This window comes from Gavialis gangeticus, unplaced genomic scaffold, assembly GCF_001723915.1.
Source record: "Gavialis gangeticus isolate Ggan-Ray unplaced genomic scaffold, GavGan_comp1, whole genome shotgun sequence".
NCBI lineage: Eukaryota > Metazoa > Chordata > Crocodylia > Gavialidae > Gavialis > Gavialis gangeticus.
This window is the reverse complement of record NW_017729024.1, coordinates 144,693,719-144,700,374: the sequence shown is the minus strand read 5'-3', so window position 1 is coordinate 144,700,374 and position 6,656 is coordinate 144,693,719. Positions and strand designations below refer to the sequence as shown.

At 43.1% G+C, this 6,656-nt stretch overlaps 1 protein-coding gene and 1 long non-coding RNA gene across 2 annotated transcripts in view; one reads left to right on the top strand and one right to left on the bottom strand.

The window, feature by feature from the left end:
* Positions 1–1,641, top strand: part of LOC109297811 — a 4,193-nt gene extending 2,552 nt beyond the window's left edge. The window contains exons 2-3 of the long non-coding RNA XR_002097427.1: positions 1,219–1,221; positions 1,630–1,641. This is a non-coding gene — a long non-coding RNA (uncharacterized LOC109297811). The remainder of the gene's footprint in view (positions 1–1,218; positions 1,222–1,629) is intronic.
* Positions 1–6,656, bottom strand: part of ANKRD55 (ankyrin repeat domain 55) — a 119,588-nt gene that overhangs the window by 103,724 nt on the left and 9,208 nt on the right. The window lies entirely within an intron of this gene.

The window sequence follows — 6,656 nt, the reverse complement described above, 5'->3', positions numbered from 1 at the left end:
CCCTACTCAGGAACGGGGCACCCAAGTGCCCCCGTGACAATAACTTCTGACAAAGTAAGTTGTCATCTATGAAAGTGTATTCTTCTCTGAACAAGTTAGTCTCTAAGGTGTTACCGTGCCCTGCCTTTTATTATAAAAAACTGGAGTATGATGAGGGGAATGAACTGATAGAATTTGAGAGAATGCCTGATTGGGATAACCTGGATTCAGGGAATTTGAGCCATCGAAACCCACCAGAGATGTTACAAGTTGCATGTAATTTTCATATGTAAATCATATGTAAATAAATCAGTCTTTTACAATTCAGGCAAGTCAACTGCACAGACATGGAATAGTCCATCCAGGCAAGGATTCTCTAGACCTACAGCTTATGTGCTGGATCCAGCCTGCAGATCTCTGATTGGGTACGGGAGATTGGTATCAGAAAGCTGTGCCTCACTGCCTATCTGCTCTGTAGCTCTCCCCTCTGCTGCTAAACATACTGTTCTGTCACATCTGAGTTTGCTGGGAATCTGGCAGCTGTCTTCTCAGAGTTGGGGAAGAATGGAGATTTCTACCATGGCAACCCTTGCTCTAGTCCTTGACTTTGTAGGCACTCACCTCCCCAGCGATCAAGAGGCCAGTAACTGCAGGTGACTGGTAAACCCAGCTTCCTACAGAAGAATAAAGGGAAACAAACAAACCCTTTTATCCACAGTCATCTGACCCCTGCTCTCCTCCCCCAATCACCATAATAATCTCCCTCTGACTCCAGAAGAGAATCACTCTCTCTTTCTCATTTCACTCCACTCCAGAACATTTACTCCACTATGGCTATGTGAAAGAACTCCCTCCCAGCCTCCTCACCCTTGGCGTTGTCCGTTCCCCTCTTACTCTCATGTTCCTATCAATCCAGTTGCTAGGCAGCCAACCTGCTGCCACTGCCTACATGACGGACCTCACGTAAGAGGGCATAAATTTAACCTCTCTATTGTTTTGAGCTCTGACCTCACGGCATAGGAACAGGGGCTTAAGCCCATGTCACTCCATTAGATAACTGTGGTGTTTTTCAAAGTGATTGGCTGGCATCAAATAATACCTGTCTCTGACTGGGTTTAGGTGGTGAGGTCAGTAGGGCTATTTAAGAGGGTCCCTCCAGGAAGAAGGAGGAAGACACTTTTAAAATGCACACACAGCAGCATGAATCTCCACAGCTCTTTCATCCTCTGAATGCAGAAGTGAGTAATTTACCAGAAACCTAACTAGGAACTCAGTTGACTGTAATCTAGTTGTGTATCAAAAGGCTGACTAGCCACTCATATTTGTTCAAGGTTGGTTTCCTTTGTATATTTTCCTATTGGTATTCCTTCCCCACTTCGATCAATAAATCTATCTGCTTTAGCGTGCTTCACTGTGTGTGATTAAGAGGGAAGGGACCCGCTAAGTTAGGCTCGGCTATTTTACTTTCCTCCCACATGGGATGTTGCTGGTGAATGCTTCAGGCTAATAGAAACATCCCAAAATCCCAAGGTCTACAGGGCCCGTGTATCCTGGGTGGCACAGGGCCCAGACAAAGACATGAATCCTGGTGGTGGTGGCGGTACCCCAGGTTTGCAGGTGTGTTCCAGGAAGGGGGTGGGATAGACTTAGGCACCCCCAGGGGAGACACTCAGAGTTTGATTTCTGGCCGGGCGTAGTGAGGTGGGCAGCTCAGTGCAGGAGTGCCTTCTACTGGCCTGCCACAGGCTACTTCTGTAGTGGTAGAAGGGCCCCTTTCATGTTTCACAATATCCACAACCGGTAAATCCTAGCTGTAGGAGCAGGGATAAGTGAGTTGGCCAGTGAACACACCTTATTGGTGTGGAGTCCTAAACCAGTGCCAGGAATGAAGAAATACACATTTTGTGTGTTCTTATGTGAAATCAAGGGAACATCTGATCATAATCTATCACAGTGGTTCTCAAACTAGGTTCAAGGAACCCCTTGTTCGGCTCAAGACAGCCCTCAGAAAATGCCATCTCTTGACTGTCACTCACTTTTTGATTACAGAAAAATAATAGAGCAATTTTTTTGTTGCAAAGAACTCAGAGAAACCACAACAGGTTAGAATGTTTTTGATACTATGGATAGACTATTCTCAGTGGTAGCAGGTGACAGAAGTAAGGAGTAACGGTCTCAAGTTTCAGCAAAGGGAGTTTAGGTTGAATATTAGGAAAAACTCTCTCACCAGGAGGGTGGTGAAGCACTGGAATGGGTTACCCAGAGAGGTGGTGGAATCTCCATTCTTGGACGCTCTTAAGACCTAGCTCAACAAAGCCCTGGCTGGAATGATCTAGTTGGGGATTGTCCTGCTTTGAGCAGGGGGTAGGATTAAATGACATCCTGAGGTCCCTTCTAACCCTAATTTTCTATGATTCCTACTTGAAATTTCTGGGTTTATGTGGTGTTCCATGTGTAAATATTTGCACACCTAACAGCGCAAATATTTAGCAGCACCCTGGCTAAGAATCATTGATCTGTTATCTGACAAAGTTAATAAGCACTAATTTCATTTTTTATCATGACCTGATTTTAAGAACCACATGTTTCTGATCAGCTATAACCCGATTGTGGCTTGCAACACTTTTACATCAATGACCAGGGGAACTCTAAATGCTCTAGTTGCTGAGCTAACAACCCATTTATTTTTGCAGACATTTCAGTAGAAGGTAACTCTAACAGGCAGAATAAATGAAACTGGAAGGGTGAAACTTAACTAAACCAGCAATCAGGCAACAAATAGCTGATTAATTATTTAAAAAAAAATCAGTTTGTAGTCCCAACTTCTAGAATTACATTGTAGATAGGGAACTATATACTCAGATATATCAGCTGTACTGCATCAAAGAGCTAGCACTGAACCAGCATAGGAGCTGACTCTCTACAGTCCAATATATTACCTTTACCTACCTTAATTGTTGTTTCTCTGTTCTCTAGGGCTTAGAATAGACAGTCAAAAACTTGAATCTATTCAATATTTGCAGGTTAGTTTAAGCTATATAGATTGAACTGATAAGCAAGTGAACAGACATTCACTTTTGATTCCAGAAATGCAGGGACATGTCTGCAGTGTCCCAGGCCAGGTGCCAGGGGGCACTAGAGCATACCTCCGTGCTTGGCTGAGCAGACAGCTTGGGCCAAGGCTAGCCAACCTACCCTGCGGGGGGGTGGGGGAGGTGCAAAGCATCCTGGGTTACTGGGAGACTGTGAGTTGACTTGAATTTGGAAGGGATCTGGCACAGAAATTCAATAAACCTATTTAACCTAAATAAGTTAAATCTGATACTACATCCATCCAGGGTTATCTTAAGCTGGCTTTGGCTATTTTGACAGAGGTTTATGTGTACCGAACTTCTGTTTTGTTACAGATTTGAACTGGTTTCTGATCACTTATACTCGTTTATATGTAATTTGTGTGCCTAGCCTAAAATGCCAAGACAGGTTCAATTTCCTTAATCAAAGCCAAATCCTATACTGCTTTATCCTGGGTGTTACCTGTCCCTGCTAAAAGGAAGGTGTCACTCCTCAATAACAGCCTTTGTATGTGGCAAAGCACTAGAAGACTGTAGTCTTTTTATAAAGAGCAGTGACCCAGAAAGATCTGCAAGCACCATTGGAGGCCAACAAAGGATGTATAGGGACAAGGTGCATCAACAGTTAAGAATTTGCATTTATGCTAGCATAGGAATAATACTGTAGCTGTAATGGCCCAGGAAATATGTGAGAGGTCAGGATTGTTTTGGGTGATACCTTTTATTGGAGTGACTGTATCATTCAGAGAGATTTTAGACTAGTTTTTGGCCAAAAGGTACTCTTCTGAGGTAGGTTGTTTAAATTCTCCCCAAACTATAGCAATAGTTCATAAAAGTTACCATTCAAAAAAACCCAAAACAAAACAACAACAAAAACAAACAAAAAAGAACCCATGACTCTCACAGATCCGTGGTTAGTTTTAATACATTTTCCAGTGCATCCTTAATGTTTGGGAACAGTAAAAGTAAAAAGCCAACTATAAGCAGGTCCTTTAACTTGCTGCCTTTTGCAAGCCCATTAGCTCTGCTACTAGTTCCTAAGGCAATTCAATTCCCATCAGGCAAACTTCAGTCTCTAGCACCACAAGCAGAACAAACCAAAATCCTCCATCCTCTCTAGACAGAGACAAGCCACTTTCCACTCTGGGTCTTCCCCAGCACAGGAGCCTGGCTTCTCCTTGCAAGCTGTTCCCTCACAACTTGTGCCCTTCAGTTCTCTCCTCTGGTGTTTTAAAACTCCTAGTGGTGCATTCCCTCATTAGTGGGGTGACCATGTGTCCTGGTTTAGCTGGGACAGTCCTGGATTTCAGAGGCTGGTCCTGGCTGGCTGGTGAGAATTAAAATAAGCATCCTAGAAATGCTGGGGTGCAAGGCTCAGTCCAGTGGGGAAGTGGTGTGGTGCAGAATAGCACAGCATGCCAGGCAGGTGAGCAGGCATACACTGGTGATGCCCACTTGCCTGGTGTGTGCCTCCCCATCCCCACCACTGCCTGCAGCAGCACTGCTGACTTAGGAGCGGGGGAAAGGGCTGTGTCCTGGATTTCCCATTCTCTCATATGGTCACCTTATTCATTAGCAGAATGCCCCACCACTGGACAGTCCTTAGTAGGGCTGTCTGCCCCTTCTTAAGGGAACAAACCACCCCCTTACACCAACATATCTGTAACATTTTTAAAATATGTCGTAGTACCTTAAAAGCCTTTAATTTATTTCATGAGATTAATACCAGCATTTTGGTCTTAAAGGAGGTAAATAAAATATAAATGGTATGATCTCATGTATAGTTTTACAATGAATGTTATATATAGATACATTTTTTATTTTACTAAGTGTGTATTGTTAAAATTGACATAAAATTATTGGAGTGAAGTGTATATGATTTCATCAACAATGTGATGTTTAACCGTAATTATTACTGATGAATTTAAAAACAGGAAAGATGATAATCCAGGTATAATATGTTCAATATTGTGAGAATTACTGGTATTTCCTTATGACTTGCTTTCTCCATCTGTTTAATTTTTCAGGTAAAATAAAGCCCCTACACAGAAAAATGAGCTGTGCATTTCTCTTGGTTTATCAAAAAGCCACTATATTATAATATGATGCTAATTATCATGATAAAGATGGTGAGTCCTTGACAGGTAGTAAAGCTTGCCATGTCAGTCTCAACATGAACAATAAGACTAAGTACAGACAGTCAAAAAGCTTAAGGCTGAATCAGTTCAGTCTTTGCAGGTGTCTAAACTACACAGATTAAATTGAAACAGAAGTGAACAGACATTTACTTTTGATTCAGGAAATGCATCCTTATGTCTGCAGTGGCTCAGGCCAGAAGCTGGATGGCACTAGAGCAGGAGTTTTCAACCAGGCCAGAAGCTGGAGGGCAGTATAGTAGGAGTTTGGCCCCAGACCTCAGCTGGGGTTTGTCTGGGGGGGCAACCTGCTCACCCCCGACTGGGCTGCATCCCCAGCTGGGCTTGCCCCCTGCACTCCCTTGTCAGCCAACCCTCACTGCTCTAGCTAGGGAGCAGAGGGGTGGGGCCGGCCCTGCTATCTGGAGCAGACAGCACAGCCCAACCCAGGGCTGCAAAATTCTGGGATGCTGGGGGTGTCTGATTTAACTTAAACCAGGAAAGGGTCTGGGACAGATGTTTCATAAACTGGTTTGACCCAAATCAGTTAAGTCTGATACTACATTCTACCAGGTTTATCTTAAACCAGTTTCAGCCATTTTGAAACTGATTTATGTGTGCTGAGCTTCTGTTCTGTTACAGGTTTAAACCAGTTTCTGATCAGTTAAACCAGTTTTTGTTGTAATTTCTGTCCCTAACCAAAAGCACAGCAACAAGGGCATTTATACACATACATTTGTCTGCTCCAATGTGCTGGAGATACAGTGCATCGGAGCAGACTCGATTAATCAGTTAATTGAGTCTGCTCTACATGTGAGCTGGTGTGCCCAGCACTGCATTGCATGCATCTGTATAATTGGCAAAATGCACGTCAGCACTGAGAAAATGGCAGCAGTGAGCTTCTGAAATAAAACACCTTCAATGTGTTTGAATTCAAAAGTGCGCCACGGACATTTTCTCAGCGCTGATGCGAATTTCACCATTTAGAAAAATGCATGTGCTACAGGAGTGCATGCATATGTATAAGTGCCCCAAGTGTCCACCTCTGCCAGCCCTTTGAGGGATAAAGTAATGGGACATGATTACCTTCCTGGCTGTATTATGATAACCTGTTTCATGAATGTTAGCATTCTGTTTGACCTGGCAGAAACTGTGCATTGACATTCAAGGGCTGGCAGATGGTGTCTAAATACAGAATTTTGGAAATCCCTTATTCTCAATTCTCTTGTTTACTATATTTGCTGACCATTTTAACAGAATCTTACGCATATTAAGAAGGAAGACATGCCCATTTCAGTCAGTAAAGACAAAACTAATGGTTGAAGTGGGCCACTAAATTACATCTTTTAATTTTGGACTTACTGGGCATGTCTAAACGTGCATTTATGCTGGCTTAAATTTCCTGTGCAGTAAGTAGTCTACATGTGCAGGCTTGCATCTATATGTACAGGTGTTAAAGCACACTAATGCT